At 38.3% G+C, this 20,519-nt stretch overlaps 1 protein-coding gene across 22 annotated transcripts in view; it reads left to right on the top strand.

The window, feature by feature from the left end:
• The window catches only part of MLLT10 (MLLT10 histone lysine methyltransferase DOT1L cofactor), a 232,109-nt gene that overhangs the window by 25,203 nt on the left and 186,387 nt on the right, over positions 1-20,519 (top strand). The window contains exon 1 of one of the 22 annotated variants that reach the window (XM_057304615.1): positions 13,209-13,600. The exons of the other annotated variants lie outside the window; for them this stretch is intronic. The gene's annotated coding sequence lies outside the window, so the exon portion shown is untranslated. Of the gene's footprint in view, positions 1-13,208; positions 13,601-20,519 lie in introns of those variants that run through there. 22 annotated transcript variants of the gene reach the window in all.

Raw genomic sequence — 20,519 nt, 5'->3', positions numbered from 1 at the left:
CCCCATTTGTATTGTCCCTACCTCTCTTACTAATCACTTTCTCTACTCTGTCCTCTACATAGCTATGAGCAAATAACGCCAAAAGATGACTTTCTGTGTGTTATTCTCAGATGCCATCTGTGTTTTTCTATTCTCTAAGTCCCAAAGTACAAAGTATTGTTCTCTGTCTTAAGAAAATTCGCTCTGGGGCGCCTGGGTGGCACAGTGGTTAAGCGTCTGCCTTCGGCTCAGGGCGTGATCCCGGCGTTCTGGGATCGAGCCCCACATCAGGCTCCTCCACTGGGAGCCTGCTTCTTCCTCTCCCACTCCCCCTGCTGTGTTCCCTCTCTCGCTGGCTGTCTCTATCTCTGTTAAATAAATAAATAAAATCTTAAAAAAAAAAAAAAAAGAAAATTTGCTCTGATTTTTGTATACTAAGTGCAGGAATGTTTATTTTTGGATAATTGGGGAAAGGAAGATAGATAAATAGAGAAAATGCATAATTTCACCCAGAGACATTCAGGCAGTTCAGTAGTAGTGTTAAGATCACGGGCTTGGAGTCAGATGGATTAGATCTGTGTCTGGGCAAGTTTATCTTCTAAGCCTCAGTTTCCTCCTCTCCAGAATAGCATGGAGCTCTGTTTATGTGCCACGTCCTGTCAGGTGCTTTATATGGAGGAATATATTGTTTTACTCTCTCAACAGGACAGTGAAATAGGTACTGTTTGTATGTCTTGTTTTTAAATAATGAGGCAACTTGGGGCCTAGAGAGGTTTAGTAATTTGTTCAGTGGGTACACCAGGTTTTGAATCCTTGGCCCTCCAGAAATGATGGTTTTAAGTGTTACACTATGCTACAGATTCTAGTTCAAGCAGGTAACCAGAAGTGTTAATACATATGTATATGTGAATATCTTGATGTTATTTTAGAACAGAGAAACAGAAAAATGAAGTAGCGTCAGTGTGGTGAGATTAGGAAATACAGTTGACCCTTGGGCAATGGGTTTGAATTGTCTGGGTCCACTTGTTGGACTTCTTTAATAAATACAGGACAGTACTGTAAATGTATTTTATTTTCCTTATGCTTTTCTTTGTTTCTTTCTTTCTTTTTTTTAAAGTGGTTCCATGTCCAGTGTGGAGCCAAATGCGGGCTTGAACTCATGACCCTGAGATCAAAACCCAAGCTAAGGTCAAGAGTCAGATGCTTAACTGACTGAGTTACCTAGGTACCCCTCCTTAGGCTTTTCTTAGTACTTTTTTCTAACTTACTTTATTGTAAGAATACAGTATTTAATACATATAAAATATATGTTGACTATTATGGTAAGGTTTCCAGTCAATAGTAGGCTATTACTAGTTAAATTCTTGGGGATTCAGAGGTTCAGTGTGGATATTTGACTGTTGAGGAGTTGGCACCCATAACCTCCATGTTGTTAAGGGTCAACTCTATATTATTAGTTATAAAGACACAATTCCTTCAGGGTTGGATTTTTCCCTGAGATTTTTTAGTGTCTGCCATTGTATGTCTGTATTTTAACCTCTTGTTCATACTTTATTCCCTTTGTCATTAAAGTTTGGAAGGAAAAATTTAGATGAGCTGTGTCTCTGTTTGCAAAAGTTTTGTTTTACTTAGATGTTCCAAAAGATTTTTTTTCTTTTTTTTTTTTTTTTAAGAGAAGGAGGTGGGGAGGGACAGACGGACAGGGGAGGGAGAGACTTATAACGCTGAAATCATGACCCAACTGAAATCAAAAGTCAGACGCTTAACAGACTGAGCCACCAGGTGTGCCCAGTTTTTTTTATCTTCACTTTTTTGGCAACATATTATTAATTTTATGAATGCTTGACTGCTTTTGGTAACTGATTTTTTAAGGAAGTGTTGTTTTCTTTCTCAAACACACTCCATCCTCTGGTCATCTTTGATATATGGATAACATGTCAAAGTATGTTTCTTTTGTCATTTCTTTTGTCATTAGAAGGCATGTATTATAGGCTTTAAGATTTCACTCTTATCCAGACAAACACTTTTCATTTCTTTGGACCAGCCTTATGCATTTTATTTGTTTAAAGATTTAACGTATTTATTTTATTTGAGAGAGAGAAAGAGAGTGTGTGAGTGGGAGGGAGGGGCAGAAGGAGATGGAGAGAATCTCAAGCAGACTCCTCACTGTGTGTGGAGCCCAGCATGGGGCACGATCTCACAACCCTGAGATCCTGACCCGAGCTGAAACCAAGGGTCAGATGCTTACTGACTGAGCTACGCTGGCACCCCAACTTTATGCATTTTAATTTAACGTGTGTGTGTGTGTGTGTGTGTGTGTGTGTAGGATTTTAACTTATTTTTAGTTTTAAGACATGATTCAAAGAAAACAGAGTGTAGCCAGTAGATGGACAGTTAAAACGAAATAATAAAATGAATATCCATGTACTCATCAACCAAGCTTAATAAAAGGAGCATTGCCCAAACCTTTGACCTCTTTTTGCCTCTCTCTGCTCATATTTTACACTTCTCTGAAGGAAACACATTCCTGAGTTTTGTATTAATTGTTCTTTTCTTTAGCTTTATTTTTTTTCTTTCTGTTTTTTTTTTTTTTTTAAGATTTTATTTATTTGAGAGAGAGGGTGAGACTGAGAGGGGGGAGGAGCAGAGGGAGAGGAAGAAGCAGACCCCCTGCTGAACAGGGAGCCTGATGTGGGGCTTGATCCCAGGACCCCTGAGATCATGACCTGAGCTGAAGGCAAACGCTTAACCAACGGAGCCACCCAAGCGCCTTTCTTCAGCTTTATTTCTCCACAACATATATTTAGTTTTGACAGTTTTGAATTTTATGTAAATGGAATAATACTTTAATGATTTTTTTTAAATTCACAGTATGTTTTTGAGATTTATCTGTTTGGTGCATATAGCTATAGTTTATTCACTTTCATTGTTGTATAGTATTTCAGGATGTGAATTACATACTATCCATGCTACTATTGACAGACATGTAGATTTTTGTCAGTGTTTTGCATTATGAACAACTATTGTGAATATTTTTGTACACGTGCAGAAATCTCTCTAGCTCACTACTCTTCAAATTGCTGGGTGTGTTCCAAAAAGGGTTATAAAATCAGATTAGTAGGGAGCAACCAACATTAAAAAATGAAATAGAGCAGGGCGCCTGGGTAGCGCAGTCGTTAAAGCGTCTGCCTTCAGCTCAGGGTGTGATCCCGGCGTACCGGGATCGAGTCCCACATTGGGCTCCTCCGCTATGAGCCTGCTCCTTCCTCTCCCACTCCCCCTGCTGTGTTCCCTCTCTCGCTGGCTGTCTCTCTGTCACATAAATAAATAAAATCTTAAAAAAAAAAAAATGAAATAGAGCAGAAGAAAATTCACAGTGCATTTTCAGGGTGCCTGGGTAGCGTAGTCGTTGGGTGTCTGCCTTTGGCTCAGGGCGTGATCCCGGCGTTCTGGGATCGAGTCTCACATCGGGCTCCTCCGCTGGGAGCCTGCTTCTTCCTCTCACACTCCCCCTGCTTGTGTTCTCTCTCTCGCTGGCTGTCTATCTCTGTCAAATAAATAAATAAAAATCTTAAAAAAAAAAAAAAAAGAAATGGGTCACCCATTTAAAAAAAAAAAACACAACACAGTGCATTTTCAGTATCCTGTATATGTATACAGGGTTGCAATATTAAAACACATTTCTTAAAGTGGTTCATGGTCAGAAAAGTTTTCGAAACCCTGCTCCAGGTATATACTTAGAAGTGGAGGTGTGAGGTAATCAGGAAGGCCAGTTCATTTTCAGAAGTGGTTGTTTCACTTTACTTTCCCACCATTGAATGGTTTCTTTTTCTACCAGTGCTTAACTAATGCTTAGTATGTCAGTCTTTTTAACTAGTCATTTTTGGGGTTGTATGATAGTATCTCATTGTGGTTTTTTAATATGCAGTTTTCTGATTACTAATGATGGTAAGTCCCTTTTTGTATATTTATAGGCCATATGGATTTTCTCACTTGTGACTTGCATATGGCTTCTCCATATTAGTGGTTCATTTATTTTATTGTTCCTAAAAAATTGATTTTTTTTGTAAATATGAGACCTGATGCCCCTCTTGGCCTGTTTGGGGATCGAACCTGTAGCGTTGGTGATCTTAGTGCCATATTCTGACCAAATGAGCTAACCAGCCACCTGGCTGGCCCTTTCATTTATTTTATTATTCTTTGAAGGAAGAGTTCTTAATTTCAATGTAGTAAAAATTTTCAGGTTTTTTTTTTTTTTTTTGTGTGTGTGTGGTTAGTGCTTTTTGTGACCTGTTAAAGAAATCTTCCTAACTTGAGGTCCTGAAATTATTTTACTAAATTCCTAAAGGAATTTTTTCTCCCTTCTCCTTGTATTTAGTCTGTAGCCAACACATCAGAATTTGATTTTGTGTATAGGTAAAATATGGGGAAATACATATATGTTAAGTTTTTCTTTTTGAGATTTATTTATTTGAGGGAGAGAGCGTGAGTGCAGGATGGAGGGGCAGAAGGAGAGAAAGTCTTCTGCACACCCTGAGCTTGGGGCCTGATGTGGGGCTCGATTTCACCACCCTGAGATCTCGGCCTGAGCCAAAACCAAGAGTCGGATGCTAACTGACTATGCCACCCGGGTGCCCTCATATATGTTAACTTCATATATGTTATGTATTTTATATATATTGTATATATAATATCACTTATTAAGTAGCAGACATGCAGTTTTTTTTCCTAAAGATTTATTTATTTGAGAGAGCCCGCAAGCGTGCATGTGAGCTGGGGAGGGGCAGAGGACTAGGGAGAGAGAATCTCAAGCCGACTTCCTGTTGAGGGCTGAGCCAGGCTTGGGGCTCTATCCCACCATCCTGAGATCATGACCTGAACCAACAGCAAGAGTCAGATGCTCAGCAGCTGAGCCACCCAGTCACCCCAGGAACATCCAGTTTTAACATTATTTTTCCCTCTTCTGCTGTACAGTGGTACCGTATCATTAAATCAGCAGTTTATATATGTGTAGATTTGTTTTTAGACTTTCTGTCTGTTCTTCTGATTTGTCTTACCTTTGTGCCAGCTCTGCTATTTAAAAATTACTCTAGCTTTATAAGTCTGACTTGAGATATCAGATAAAATTAGTCCTTCCCTCTTGTCTTCTCTTCATCTATTTTTTTTTTTACATTTTGTCTATTGCTTTTTGGATTTGATTACCATTTATTTATTTATTTATTTTTAAAAAGATTTTATTTATTTATTTGACAGAGATAGAGACAGCCAGTGAGAGAGGGAACACAAGCAGGGGGAGTGGGAGAGGAAGAAGCAGGCTTCCAGCAGAGGAGCCTGATGTGGGGGCTTGATCCCAGAACGCCGAGATCACGCCCTGAGCGGAAGGCAGACGCTTAACGACTGAGCCACCCAGGCGCCCCTGATTACCATTTAGAATCCTGTTGTTCCATAATCAATCCTTTCAGTGTTTTGATTGGTTTTACATTGATTTTGTAAATCAGTTTGAGACATCTTACATTTCTGAGCCTTTTACTCTGTGAATATGATTATCTACAATTACATAAAATTTACCATTTTAACCATTTTAGAGTATGCAACTCATTGGTGTCAAGTATATCCACAGTGTTGTGTAACCACCAGTATCTATTTTTAGAATTTTTCATCATCCCTAATAGAAACTGTACCCATTAACCAGTAACTCTTTTCCACCCTCTCCCTAGCCCCTGGTAACTTCTGTTCTACTTTCTGTCTTTGAATTTTGTAACTATAGATACCTCATATAAGTGGGATCATACAATATTTTCCTTTGTATCTAGCTTATTTCACCTAGCTTCACAAGTCCTGCATCATGCTCCCTACTTTGCAGGGAGTTTGCTTCTCCCTCTCCCTCTACAGCTCCCCCCTGCTTGTGCTGTCTTGCTCTCTCTGTCAAATAAATAAAATCTTAAAAAAAAAACCCCAAACAATAAAAAGAAAAAACAAAAATAATTTGTGCATGTGAGGATTTATTTCTGGGCTCTCTGTTCTTTTCTTTTGCTTTATATATCTCTTGGTTATGCTAATACCGTACCATTTTGATTACTGTAGCTTTGTAGTAAGTTTTAAAATGAAGAAGTTCCCTAACTTTGTTCTTTTTCAGTGTTGTTTTGGCTATTCATGGTCCCTTGAAATTACAAATGAATTTTAGGAATTCATTTTTCTATTTCTACATAAAACATTGGAATTTTTTTTTTAAGATTTTATGTTTTTATTTGTCAGAGAGCAGGTGCACAAGCAGGGGGAGAAGCAGGCTCCCTGCTGAGCAAGGAGCCCAACGTGGCCTCGATCTCAGGACCCTGGGATCAAGACCTGAGCTTAAAGGCAGAAGTTTAACTGACTGAACCACCCAGGCATCCCAAAACATTGGAATTTTGATAAGGATTGCATTGAGTCTGTAGATTACTCTGGATAATAAGGACATCTCAACATTGTCTTTCAGTCCATGAACATAGGATGTCTTTATGTTTGTACAGTCTTTACTTTCAGCCACATTTTATGGTTTTCAGTGTACAAGTTCTTTGCCTCTTTATATAAGTTTATTCCTAAAAAAAATTTTTTTGGATACTATTACAAATGCAATTATTTATTTATTTTTTAGTAGACTCCACAGCTAGTGTGGAGCCCAGTGCAGGGTTTGAACTTAAAACCCTGAGATCAAGACCTGCATTGAGGGACGCCTGGGTGACTTAAGTTAGTTGGGCATCTGCCTTCGGCTCAGGTTATGATCCCAGGGTCCTGGGATCGAGTCCCTCATTGGCCTCCTTGCTCAGCGGGGAGCCAGCTTCTCCCTCTGCCTGCCTCTCCCCCTGGTTGTGCATTCTCTCTCTGATAAACAAACAAACAAATAAAATCTTAAAAAAAAAAAAAGACCTGCACTGAGATCAAGAGTCGGATGCTGGGGCGCCTGGGTAGCGCAGTCGTTAAGCGTCTGCCTTCGGCTCAGAGCGTGATCCCGGCGTTCTGGGATCGAGTCTCACATCGGGTTCCTCGGCTGGGCGCCTGCTTCTTCCTCTCCCTCTCCCTTGCTGTGTTCCCTCTCTCGCTGTCTGTCTGTCACATAAATAAATAAAATCTTTAAAAAAAAAAAAAAAGAGTAGGACCCTAAACTGACTGAGCCACCTGGGCACCCCGCTCAATGCCTTTTTTTTTTTTTTTTTGAAGCTTTTATTTAAGTAATCTCTATACCCAGTGGGGGGTTCAAACTCATGACCCTGAGATCAAGAGTCATGTGCTCTTTTTTTTTTTTTTAAAGATTTTATTTATTTATTTGACAGAGACAGCCAGCGAGAGAGGGGACACAAGGGGGGGTGGGAGAGGAAGAAGCAGGCTCCTAGAGGAGGAGCCTGATGTGGGGCTTGATCCCAGAGCACCGGGATCACGCCCTGAGCCAAAGGCAGATGCTTAACAACTGCGCTACCCAGGTACCCCAAAGAGTCACGTGCTCTTCTGACTGAGCCAGGTGCCCCTGCAGTTGTTTTCTTAATTTCCCATTCAGATTGTTCATTTACAGTTATTTTTAAATTAAGCCTTTTATTTTGAGTCAAATGTAGAGTCACATGCAGCTGTGAGAAATAATAGATCTTGTATACCATCTACTCAGTTTCCCCATTGTTAATGTCTTTAAGAACTATAGGATAGGTTATTAAAATTGATACAGTTAACAGAATAATTCCATCAGAAAGATCTCTCATGGTGCCTTTTTTTTTTTAAGTGTCTTTTTTGTAGCTACACCTGCTTCGTTGCTCCCTCCAGGCTTAGTTCCTGGTAAGCACTGATGTATCATCCAGTTCTATAATTTTGTCATTTCAGGGATGCTATATAAATGGAAGCAAAGAACATGTAACTTTTTGAGATTGGATTTTTTTCTTACTTGACATGATTCTTTGGAGATTCATCTAGTTTGTTGAATGTATCAGTAGCTGTGTTGCTTTTTATTGTTCAGTATTTTATTTTATGGGTATACCACAGTTTGTTTAATTATTCATCTGATGCAGGATGCTTCAGGTATTTCTAGTTTGGGGCTGTTATGAGTAAAGCTAATATAACTATTCCTGTGTAGATTTCTGTGTGAACATAGGTCTCCATTTCTCTGGGATGAATGTCCAGTTGTACGATTGCTGAGTTGTATGGGGGCTTCATGTTTATTTTATTTTATTTTATTTTATTTTATTTTATTTTATTTTATTTTATTTTATTTTATTTATTTTTTAAAAAGATTTTATTTATTTGTTTGACAGAGAGAGACAGCCAGCGAGAGAGGGAACACAAGCAGGGGGAGTGGGAGAGGAAGAAGCAGCCTCCTAGCAGAGGAGCCTGATGTGGGGCTTGATCCCAGAATGCCGGGATCACGCCCTGAGCCGAAGGCAGACGCTTAACAACTGCGCCACTCAGGCGCCCCTGTGTTTAGTTTTTTAAAAGAAATTGCGGGGGTGCCTGGGTGGCTCAATTGGTTAAGCATCTGCCTTCGGCTCAGGTATTGATCTTGGGGTCCTGGGATTGAGCCCTGTGTTGGGCTCCTTGCTTGGCAGGGAGTCTGCTTCTCCCTCTACCTCTCCTCCTGCTTGTGCGCTTTCTCTCTCTCTCTCACTCTCTCTCAAATATATAAATAAAATCTTAAAAAAAAAAAACTCACCGAAACATTTTCAAGAGTGAGTGTACCATTTACATTTCTGCTAGAAATCTGAGCAAACCAGTTTTCTGGCATCCTTGCCAGCATGTGGCATCGTCACTATCCTTTTTTTTCTTTTTGTCACTATTGTTTTTATTTAGTAATTTTCATAGGTGTACAGTGATATCATATTGTGATTTTAATCTGTATTTACCTAATGGATGATGATGGACATCGTCTTTTCATGTGCTTATTTGCTATCTATACATCCTCTTTAGGTCAAATGTCTTATCCTCTTTTGGCCAAATGTCTGTTCATGACTTTTGCCTATTTTCCAATTATTGTGAAGATTAATTAATTAATTAATTAATTAAAAAGGTAATCTCTGCACCCAGCATGGGGCTCAAACTCATGCCATGATCAAGAGTCTCTGTCAGTACCAACTGTCTTAATTACTGTGTAAGATGATTCTTGAATCGCATGGATGATTCTCCTTTATTCTTTCACAAAATTTTGTCCGCTGTCTAGTTTCTTTGTGTTTTTGGTTTTTAAATATATATTTTAGGATAACGTGTCTGTACATATCCAAAACCTTTATTAGGATTTTGATAGGAGTTCCATTAAACCCAAGTATCAATTTGTGGAGAATTTACATCTTTACTATGTTGAGTCTTCTCATCCATGAACATGGTATGTTTATTTAGAATTGATTTCTTTTGACACTTATGTGTAGTTTTCAGCCTATAAGTCTGGATTTATAACCTAAGTATTTAATTTTTTTTGGAAGCAATTGAAAATAGTATTGTATGTTTAATTTTGGTGTCCATGTTATTTATTGGTAGTATATTGTAGTAACAATTGGTTTTTTATATTTATCTTGTATCCTGCAACCTTGTTGAATTCACCTGACTTCTAGGAGTTTTGTTATAGATTCCTTGAGATTTTCTAGGTAGGTAATTGTGTCATCTACAGATAGGGTTATTTTTATTTCTTCCTTTTCAATTTGTATACCTTTAATGCTTGCCTAATTGCTCTGGCTAGAAATTTCAGCATGGTATAGATGTAAGACCTTTGGCGAAAGCATTCACTCCATCATGAAAACCACAAAGTAGGATGTCAGCTGTAGATTTTCTGTAGATGTCTGGATGAAGTTTCCCTCTATTCTATTCCTATTTTCCTTAGTTTGTTTGTTTATTTATTTATTTATTTATTTAATTATTTAAAAAATCATGCATGGGTGCTGAATTTTGTTAGGTGCTTTTCCTGCTGTTAATAGATACACTTTTTTTTTTTCTTTAGCCTGTTAATATGGTAGATTACCTTCTTTGATTCTGAATATTTAAGTGGAGTAAGCCCCCTTTGATATGGCACATTACTCTTTTTTATATATTACGGGATTGCCTTTATATTTTGTGATATGGCACATTACTCTTTTTTATATATTACGGGATTGCCTTTGTATTTTGTGAAGGAATATATATTCATGAGAGCTTTTGGTGTATAATTTTCATTTTTCATACTCTGGTTTTAATATTGGGAGTAATACTAGCTTCATAGAATGAGTTGGGGAAAATGCTTCTACTTTTTCTATTTTCTGAAAGAGATTGTATAGAGTTGGTGTAAATTCCATAGATGGTGGGTACAGTTCTTCACTGAAACTATCTGGACTTTCATCTTTCCTTTTTGGTTGCTTTTAAAGTACAAATTAAAATTTAGAAATAGTTATAGGGCTAGGGGTACCTGGCTGTCGCAGTTGGAAGCTATGTCCCACAAATTTTATTATGTTGTATTTTCATTTTCATTCAGTTCATTATATTTTTTTCATTTTCCTTGCAGTTTCTGCTTTCATTATTATATCACTTTCTTCTGGCCTCTGTGGTTTCTGATGAGAAATTTGCTCTCAAATTATTTTCTTCTATAAGTAAAATATTTTTCTCTTGCTGCTTTCAAGATATCTTTCTTGTCTTTAGATTTCAGAAGTTTAATTAGGATGTGTTTAAGGGTAGATGCCCATGGAATTAATCCCTTTTGACATTTGCTCAGCTTCTTGATTCTGTAGTTTTATGGCTTACCAAAATGGAATTTTTTTAGTCATTTAATTGAGTACTTTCTCAGTCCCACTTTATTTCTCCTCTTCTTCCTGAGATAAATGTTAAGATTATTTGTTACGGGTGGCACAGCGGTTGAGCGGTTGAGCGTCTGCCTTTGGCTTGGGGTGTGATCCCGGTGTTGTGGGATCGAGCCCCACATCGGGCTCCTCCGCTGGGAGCCTGCTTCTTCCTCTCCCACTCCCCCTGCTTGTGTTCCCTCTCTGGCTGGCTGTCTCTATCTCTCTCAAATAAATAAACAAAATCTTAAAAAAAAAAAAAGATTATTTGTTACAGTCCCAAAGATCTTTGAGGGTCTGTTCATTTTTGTTTTTTTCACTCGCTCTCTATTGCTTACATTGAGTAATTTTCATTGTTATATCTTCTAGTTCATGGATTCTTTTACTGTTTCCTTGATGCTGCTATTGAGGTCATGCATTGAGCTCTTTATTTTTCATAGTGTACTTTTCAGTTCTAAAAATTTCCATTTATTTCTTTATATTTTCATTTTTGCTGAGGCTTCCTACATTTCATTTCTGTGTTTGTAATTGCTCATGGAATCATCTTTAAAAAACGATTTCAGGGGTGCCTGGGTGGCTCAGTCATTAAGTGTCTGCCTTCGGCTCAGGGCATGATCCTGGAGTTCTGGGATCGAGCCCCACGTCAGGCTCTTCCGCTGGGAGCCTGCTTCTTCCTCTCCCACTCCCCCGCTTGTGTTCCCTCTCTCACTGGCTGTCTCTCTCTGTCAAATGAATAAGTAAAATCTTTAAAAAAAAAAAAGATTTTATTTTTAAGTAATCTATACCCAAAGTGGGGCTTGAATTTACAGCCGAGGTGAAGAGTCACGTACTCTACCAACAAAGCCAGCCAGGTGCCCTTTATTGAGTCATTTCTTAAAAAAATTATTATTTTATTTTATTTTTTAAAATATTTTATTTGTGAGAGAGAGGGAAAGAGAGAGAGAGCGCGCACACATGCAATCAGGGGGAGCGGCAGGCAGAGGGAGAGGGAGAAGCAGACTCCCTGCTGAACAGGGAGCCTGACATGGGGCTCCATCCCAGGACCCTGGATCAGTGACTCAAGCCGAAGGCAGACACATAACTGACTGAGCCACCCAGGTGCCCCTATGAGTCATTTTTATTATGTCTGCTTTAAAATCTTCATCAGATAATTCTAACGTTTGTCAGATGTTAAAATTACAAATATTCGTGCTGGCACCTATTGATTGTCTTTTTTTCATTCAATTTGAGATCTTCTGGTTCTTGTTATGACAAATGATTTTTGATTGAAACCTGAACATTTTTGTGTTATGTTATGGGACTTTGCATCTTACATAAACCTGTTTTAGCTGGCTTTCTCTGACACTTCCCTGACAGGAGGAGTTGTGGGTGTCATATCTTTTGCCAGGTATGGAATGAAGTTCACATTCCCTCTTGGGCCTTTGTTGACATTTGAGGGAGGCTGCTTGTTAATGCTGAACAGAGTTGTGAATTATGGTTCTCTGTCTGATTTTCACAATGGATGTGGGCTCACTTCCCACTGTGTGTTGGTGAAACCCCTATCTCCTTGCTGTACCTTCTGGTACTACCCCAGGGGATAGGTTCGGTTCCCTTGTTACTGCTAGATGAAGGTGGAAGTCCAGGTTTTCCTTGTTGTCTCCAGGGGGGGACATGCTCTTTATCAGTCAGTGAGGCTGAACATTCTGGTTCCCTACTTAACCTGCTCTTACACTATCCCATGGTAGTCTTGGGATGACTCATAGTCTCACAAGAGTGGATGTCTGGGTTCCCCACTTGACCAGTGCAGGAGTGGGTGGGATCAGTTTTTTTCTGTGATGTTAAGCTGAGTAGAGTATCTACTGTCTAAAAGTTTTCCTTCCTAGCTAATATGATCCCTTCCTGGCTGTTCAGATAAACAGACAGAAGGCTTTTATTTGAGCCTTTTTGGTGTTGGGGGGGGCGGTGTATGCTTGATGGTGCTTCTGGGTTTGCTGACTTCTTACATTTCAAGAGTGGGATATATTAGGCAAAAAGGAAACCTGGGTAGCCTCACTGCCATGTTATTCCTTGGGTCCTGTGGTTTCTAGCTAATTTGCCTTAACATGTTTCAGAATATATTTGTTTAGTTTATAATGTCCACTGTTTTTGTTTGTATTTTGTAAGAGGGAAAAGTACATCTCCATCATTCAATAAATGGAGGAAGTCTAGCCTTTGATTTCAGTGAGTTTGCTCTGTTGTTTTTGATTTATAGTTCATTGATTTCTGCTCTGATCTTTATTTCTTGTTTTGTTTTTTGTTTTTGTCCTTCTAATCTCTTCAGGTACAAGGTGAAGTCATTGATTTGAGTTTTCTTTTCTAACATAGGCATTTAGTGCTATAAATTTCCCTCTCAATTATTGCTTTAACTGCCTTCCACAAATTTTGGTAAGTTTTGTTTTCATTTTCATTCATTTAAAAATAGTTTCTATTTTCTCTTTTGATTTCTTCTTTGACTCATTGGTCAGAGAAAATTCCTTGTATTACCTGAAACCTTTAAAATTTATGAAGAGTTGTTTTCATGGCCTGGATATAGATCTGTCTTGGTGAATCTTCCATATGTCCCTGAATAGAATGTGTATTTTACTAGTTTGTGTAGAGTGTTCTGTAAATGTCAGTAATGTCAGTTTGTTCAGTGATATTCTTCTGGTTGATAATATTGTTCCAAGATTATTATATTATTATAATTTTTTAAAGATTTTATTTATTTATTTGGGGGAGAGGGGTAGACGGAGAGGGAGAAGCAGACTCCCGGCTGATAAGGGATCCTGACTTGGCTTGATCCCAGAACTCCTGGATCGTGACTTGAACCGAAGGCAGATGCTTAACCAACTGAGCCACCTACATGCTGCAAGGTTATTATACTCTTACTGATTTTTTGTTTACTGGTTCTATCAGTTGACAGAGGTTTGTTGAAATCTCCAAGTATAATTTTGGGTTTTCCCGTTTCTTTTTGTAGTTTTGTTATTATTGCTTCATGTATTTTGAAGGTGTTATTAGGTGAATAAGTGTTGAGGATTTATGTATTTTCTTAATGAGTTAAAAACCCTTTATGTCTGTAAAATGAGCCTCTTTTTTTCTGATAATGTTATTTGTACTTCTAAACTTTTTATTGAAGAAGTATTGTACAGTGTTATATAAGTTTAGGTGTACAATATAATTCAACAATTCTATACATTTCTTAGTGCTCATCAAGATGAGTGTACCTTTGGGGGTGCCTGGGTGGCTCAGTTAGTTAAGTGTCTCCCTTTGGCTCAGGTCATGATCCCAGGGTGCTGGAATCGAACCCTGAGTTGGGTTCCCTGCCCAGTGGGGAGTCTGCTTCTCCCTCTCCCTGCTCTTGCGCTCTTGCTCTCTTTCTTTCTCCCTCTCTCTCCTTCTCAAATAAATAAAATCTTAAAAAAAAAAAAGGTTAAGTGTACTTTTTTTTTTTTTTTTTTTTTTTAAAGATTTTAGTGTATTTGTTTGAGAGAGAGCATGAGAGAGAGCACAGGCAGGGAGAGAGGCAGAGGGAGAGGGAGAAGCAGACTCCCTGGACTCCCTGCAGAGCAGGGAGCCTGATGCGGGGCTAGATCCCAGAACCCTGGGATCATGACCTGAGCGGAAGGCAGATGCTTAACTGACTAAGTCACCCAGGCACCCTGATAAGTGTACTTTTAATCCCCTTTACTATTAATCCTCTTAACTTGTTTTGCCCATCCCCCAACCCCTCTGGCAACTACCAGTTTTCTATGGGTCTGTTTTATGGGTCTGTTTCTGCTTTGTTTATTCATTCGTTTTATTTTTTAGATTCTATGTGTAAGCAAAATTGTACAGTATTTGTCTTTCCTAGTCTGACTTATTTTAGTTAGCATTATACTCTATAGGTTTTTTCATGGTGTCGCAAATGGGAAGAGTTCAATCTTTTTTTATGGGTGAGTGATATTTCATTATACGCGCGCACGCACACACACAGAGACCTTTATCCATTCATCTATCCATGGACACTTGGGTTACTTAAAAATCTTGGCTATGGTAAATAATGCTGCAGTAGACATAGAGGTGCATGTATCTTTTTTTTTTTTTTTTTGCATATAACATTTTGAATTAATGTTTTTGTTTTGAGTAAATACTTAGAAGTGGAATTACTGAATTGTATGATACTTCTGTTTCTAATTTTATGAGATCTTCATACTGTTTTCCACAGTGGCTGCATCAATTTGCATTCCCATCAACAGTGTATGAGGGTTTTTTTCCCCCCCACATCTTTACCAACTCTTTATTTCCTGTATTTTTGATTTCAGCCATTCTGACAGGTGTGAGGTGATATCTCATTGTGGTTTTGATTTGCATTTCCCTGATGATGAGTGATGTTCAGCATCTTTTCATGTGTTTGTCAGCCATTGGTATGTCTCCTTTGGAGAAATGTCCATTCAGGGGCGCCTGGGTGGCACAGCGGTTAAGCGTCTGCCTTCGGCTCAGGGCGTGATCCCGGCGTTCTGGGATCGAGCCCCACATCAGGCTCCTCCGCTATGAGCCTGCTTCTTCCTCTCCCACTCCCCCTGCTTGTGTTCCCTCTCTCGCTGGCTGTCTCTGTCTCTGTCAAATAAATAAATAAAATCTTAAAAAAAAAAAAAAAAAGAAATGTCCATTCAGGGCTTCTGCCCACTTTTTTTTTTTTTTTAAAGATTTTATTTATTTATTTGACAGAGACAGAGACAGCCAGCGAGAGAGGGAACACAAGCAGGGGGAGTGGGAGAGGAAGAAGCAGGCTCATAGCGGAGGAGCCTGATGTGGGGCTCGATCCCAGAATGCCGGGATCACGCCCTGAGCCGAAGGCAGACGCTTAACCGCTGTGCCACCCAGGCGCCCCTTCTGCCCACTTTTTAATCAGATGTTTTTGGTGTTGAGTTGTGTAAGTTCTTTATATATTTTGGATGTTAACCAAACATCCAATATATCAGATATATCATTTGCAAATATTTTCTCACATTCAGTGGGTTGCCTTTTTGTTTAGTTGAGGTTATCCTTAGCTGTGCAAAAGCATTTTATTTTGATGTAGTCCCCAAATTTATTTTTTCTTTTATTTTTATCATTTTTTAAAAGATTTTATTTATTAGAGAGAGAATGAGAGAGAAAGAGAGGGCATGGGAGGGGGGAGGGTCAGAGGGAGAAGCAGACTCCCTGCTGAACGGGGAGCCTAATATGGACCTGATCCTGGGACTCCAGGATCATGACCTGAGCTGAAGGCAGTTGCTTAACCAACTGAGCCACTCAGGCACAGAATATTTGCTTTTATTTTATTTCTATTTCTATTTGCTTTTATTTGCCTGAGGAGACATATCTAAAAAAATCTTTCTGTGGCTGATGTCAAAGATATTAACTGCCAGTGTTTTCTTCTTAAGAGTTTTCTGGTTTCAGGTCTCACATTTAGGTCTTTTTTTTTTTTTTTTTTTTTTAAGATTTTATTTATTTATTTATTTGACGGAGATAGAGACAGCCAGTGAGAGAGGGAACACAAGTAGGGGGAGTGGGAGAGGAAGAAGCAGGCTCATAGCGGAGGAGCCTGATGTGGGGCTCGATCCCAGAACTCCGGGATCACACCCTGAGCCGAAGGCAGACGCTTAACCGCTGTGCCACCCAGGCGCCCCTCACATTTAGGTCTTTAATCCATTTTGAGTTTATTTTTGTGACTAAGAAAGTGGTCCAATTTTGTTCTTTTGCATGTAGCTGTCCAGTTTTCCCAGCACCATTTGTTGAAAAAAATGTCTTTTCCCCATTGTATATTCTTGCTTCTTTTGTTGTAGATTAATTGACCATATAAGCTTGGAGTTATTTCTGAGCTCTCTATTCTGTTCTGCAGATACATGTGTCTATTTTTGTACCAGTACCATACTGTTTTGATTATTATAGTGTTGTAGTATGTCTTGAAATCTGGGATTGTGATACCTCCAGCTTTGGCCATTTGGAGTCTTGTGATTCCATACCAATTTAGTTTTATCGTAGTTATGTGAAACATGTTGGTATTTTGTTAAGGATTGTAGCTTGCTGTGGGTAATATGGCTATTTTAACAATATTGGTTTGGAATTCCATTCCTTGAGTGTGGAATATCTTTCCATTTTTTTATGTTGTTTTCAGTTTCTTTAATCAGTGTTTTATAGTTTTTAGTGTACAGGTCTTTCACTTCCTTCATTAGGTTTATTCCTTTGTATTTTATTTTTGGTGTAATTGTAAATGGGATTATTTTTTAAATATCTTTTTCTGCTACTTCATTATTAATGTATAGAAATGCTGCAGTTCTATATATTAATTTTTTATCTTCTGACTACCGAATTCATTTATCAGTTCCTAACAGTTTTTTGGTGGAGTCTTTAGAGTTTTCTATGTGTACTATCATGTCATCTGCAAATAGTGACAGTTTTACTTCATCCTTACCAATTTGTATGCTTTTTATTTCTTTTTTAAAAAATTTATTTATTTGAGAGAGTGAATGAGAGAGAGTAGGAGCACGTGCAAGCGAGCAGGGAGAGGAGCAGAGGGATGGGGAGCTCAGCAGGGATCAGACCCGTGGTTCAATCCCAAGACTCATGACCTGAGCTGATGCTTAAGCTGCTGAGCCACCAAAGCACCTGGAGGATGCTTTTTGTTTCTTTTTCTTGTCCGATTGCTGCAGCCAGGAGTTTTGATACTATGTTGAATAAAAGTGGTTACAGTGAACATCCTTGTCTGAGTCCCTTATCTTACAGGAAAAGCTCTCAGTATTTCACTGTGGACTGTGATGTCAGCTGTGGGTTTGCTATATATGGTCTTCATTATGCTGAGATATGTTTCCTCAACAACTACTTTGTTGAGGGATTTTATCATGAATGGATGTTGTATTTTGTTCAATGCTTTCTCTGCTTCTGTTGAGATCGTCCTATCATTTTTTAAAAAAGATTTTATTTATTTATTTGACAGAGACAGCCAGCGAGAGAGGGAACACAAGTGGGGGGAGTGGGAGAGGAAGAAGCAGGCTCCTAGCAGAGAAGCCTGATGTGGGGCTTGATCTCAGAACCCTGGGATCACGCCCTGAGCCGAAGGCAGACACTTAACGACTGTGCCACCCAGGCGCCCTCTTCATATCATTTTTATCCTTTCTCCTGTTAATATGCTATATCATGTTGATTAATTAGCAAATATTGTTTGCATCCCAGGAATAAATCCCACTTGGTCATGGTGAATGCTTCTTTTTAATGTATTGTTGGATTCAGTTTACTAATATTTTGTTGAAGATTTTTGCATTTATATTCGTTAGAGATATTGACTTGTAGTTCTCTTCTTGTAGTGTCTCTGTCTGGTTTTAGTATTGGTAATGCTGTCCTCATAGAATAAATTTGAAAGTTTTCCTTCCTCTTAATTTTTTTTTTTTGTATTTTTGTAATATTTTGAGAATAGGTATTAAACTCTTTAAATGTTTGGTAGAATTCACCTGCATTAAATCCTTTATCTTTGTGAAATGATTCTTTCTCTTTCTTTCTTTCTTTTTTTCTTTTCTCTTTCTTTCTTTCTTTCTTCCTTTCTTTCTTTCTTTCTTTCTTTCTTTCTTTCTTTCTTTCTTTCTTTCTTTCTTTCTTTCTTTCTCTGTTTCTTTTTTTTGAGAGAGAGAGAAAAAAACAAAGAGAGCATGAATGGGGAGAGAGGCAGAGGGAGAAGCAGACTCTCCACTGAGCAGGGAACCCAATGTGGGGCTCAGTTCCAGGACCCTGGGATCATGACCTGAGCTGAAGGCAGACACTTAACTGACTGAGCCCCTCCCAGGGGACCTGATTCTCTTTTTTCTTGATAATATTGATTTTTAAGTCTATTTTATGTGGTATTAATATAACCACTTTAACTTTCTTTTCATTCTCCATGATGTAACAGAACCCTTTTTCTCTGGCTGTGTTATTAAAGATTTTTTTCCTTTATCTCTGATTTTTGGCAATTTAATCATATGTTGTAGTTTACATTTCTTTCTTTGGGTATAGTTGACACAGTTTACATTTCTTAATGTTTCTATTGCTCCATGTTTATTTAAAGGGTGCTTTTTGTTCTATGTGTTTATAATATCATTAAATGTGGCGAATTGTTGACATTTTTTCTGATTTCCGATTTTTTTTTTTCCTGTATTCTCTCTTCTTTGGTGGCTCCAAATACAAATATATTTGGCCTTTTGAAGTTATCTTAAAGCTAATTTATACTCTATTCATTTTTTTTTTTTTTAAGTAAACTGTGCTCAACTAGGGGTTTGAGCTCATGACCCTGAGATCAAAAGTCACATGCTGTATTGACTGAGCTAGCCAGGTGCCTCATAGTCTGTTTTTTAAAGTAGTTTTTCTGTGTGTTTCATTTTGGTTAGAAGCTATTAACTTGAGTTCTTGTGCCATAAATCTCATAGTATGTTTTTTATCTTTCACCTTGTAATTTTCATTTCTAGAAGTTTAAAGTTTTAAAATTTTTTATTCATATTTCTACTTAACATATTTAATGTTTTTTTCCCCAGCTTTTTGAATGTATGGAATGTATTCACTGTAATTGTTTTATAGGATTTGTGTGCCATTTCTATTATCTGTCATTTCAAGATTGGTTTGACTGACTGGTTTTTGTTTTGTTATTGGGTTTAATTTGTTACTTCTTTGTATGTCTTTTAAGTTTGTATTGATTTTTAGTCATTGTGAATTTTATCTTGTTATGTCTCCATTTTAGTACGCCTAAAAATACTTTTGTACTTTGTTCTGTGACATGGTTAAGTTACTAGAAAAGTTTGTCCCTTTTTTTTTTTAAAAGATTTTATTTATTTATTTGACAGAGAGAGACAGCCAGCGAGAGAGGGAACACAAGCAGGGGGAGTGGGAGAGGAAGCAGGCTCCCAGCAGAGCGGAGAGCCCAATTCAGGGCTCGATCCCAGGACCTTGGGATCATGACCTGAGCCGAAGGCAGCTGCTTAATGACTGAGCCACCCAGGCGCCCCAAGTTTGTTCCTTTTGGATCTTGCTTTCATGTTTTTTTTCGATAGACCAGAGCTCTATTTAGTGTAGGGTTCACTTTTACCTCTTTCTGAGGCATTATACTTTTTAGTACTCTGATGCAGTATTAATTATTAGTTTTTTTTTTTTTTTTATTCTGGCTTTTGGGAACAAGCATTATTTGCATCCTTGTGTGAGCTCTGGTACTGTTATTTCTGAATCATCTGGTGGTTCCCTCCTTGGGCTTGAATATTTCTCTCCCATGCAAGTGCTGATTCCTCACTCAACATTTTCTTGAATAAGCCTCTGTAGATCTCTTCATTTTTCTCTTTCTCTCTTCATCTCTACTCAGTGCTGGTCTCGCTTGTGACCTGTAGCCACCTTGGCTTCCTTGGACTCCCAGCTCTGTTTCTTCCATTTAGGGAAACCACGTGCTCTGCCTGGGTTCCTTCTTCCTGTTACATGGCTTGGAAACTCTGAAGGCAGTAAGCTGGGCAAATGTATGACCTCTGTTGTTCAGGATTACTGTCTTTCATTACTTGTCCAAAATCTTCAGGGCTATTGTTTCATACGTTTTGTTAGATTTTTATTATTTCATGCAGAAGGCAGAATCTGGTCTCTTTTAGTTGATCTTGAGTAGAAGTGGTATTGTGCTTTTATTGTACATTTTCATACTGACTTGTGATGTTGAGCACATTTTAATTTGCTTATTGATCATTCATGTGTTTTCTTTTGGGAAGAGTTTGCTCAAACCTTTAGCCCTTTTCATTCTCTCCCTTTTTTTCTTTCTTTATTATTTGTCTTTTTTTT

The sequence above is a fragment of the Ursus arctos genome, unplaced genomic scaffold, assembly GCF_023065955.2.
Source record: "Ursus arctos isolate Adak ecotype North America unplaced genomic scaffold, UrsArc2.0 scaffold_30, whole genome shotgun sequence".
Lineage (NCBI taxonomy): Eukaryota > Metazoa > Chordata > Mammalia > Carnivora > Ursidae > Ursus > Ursus arctos.
Note: the sequence above shows the minus strand (reverse complement) of the source record. Positions and strands in the feature narration are given on the sequence as shown.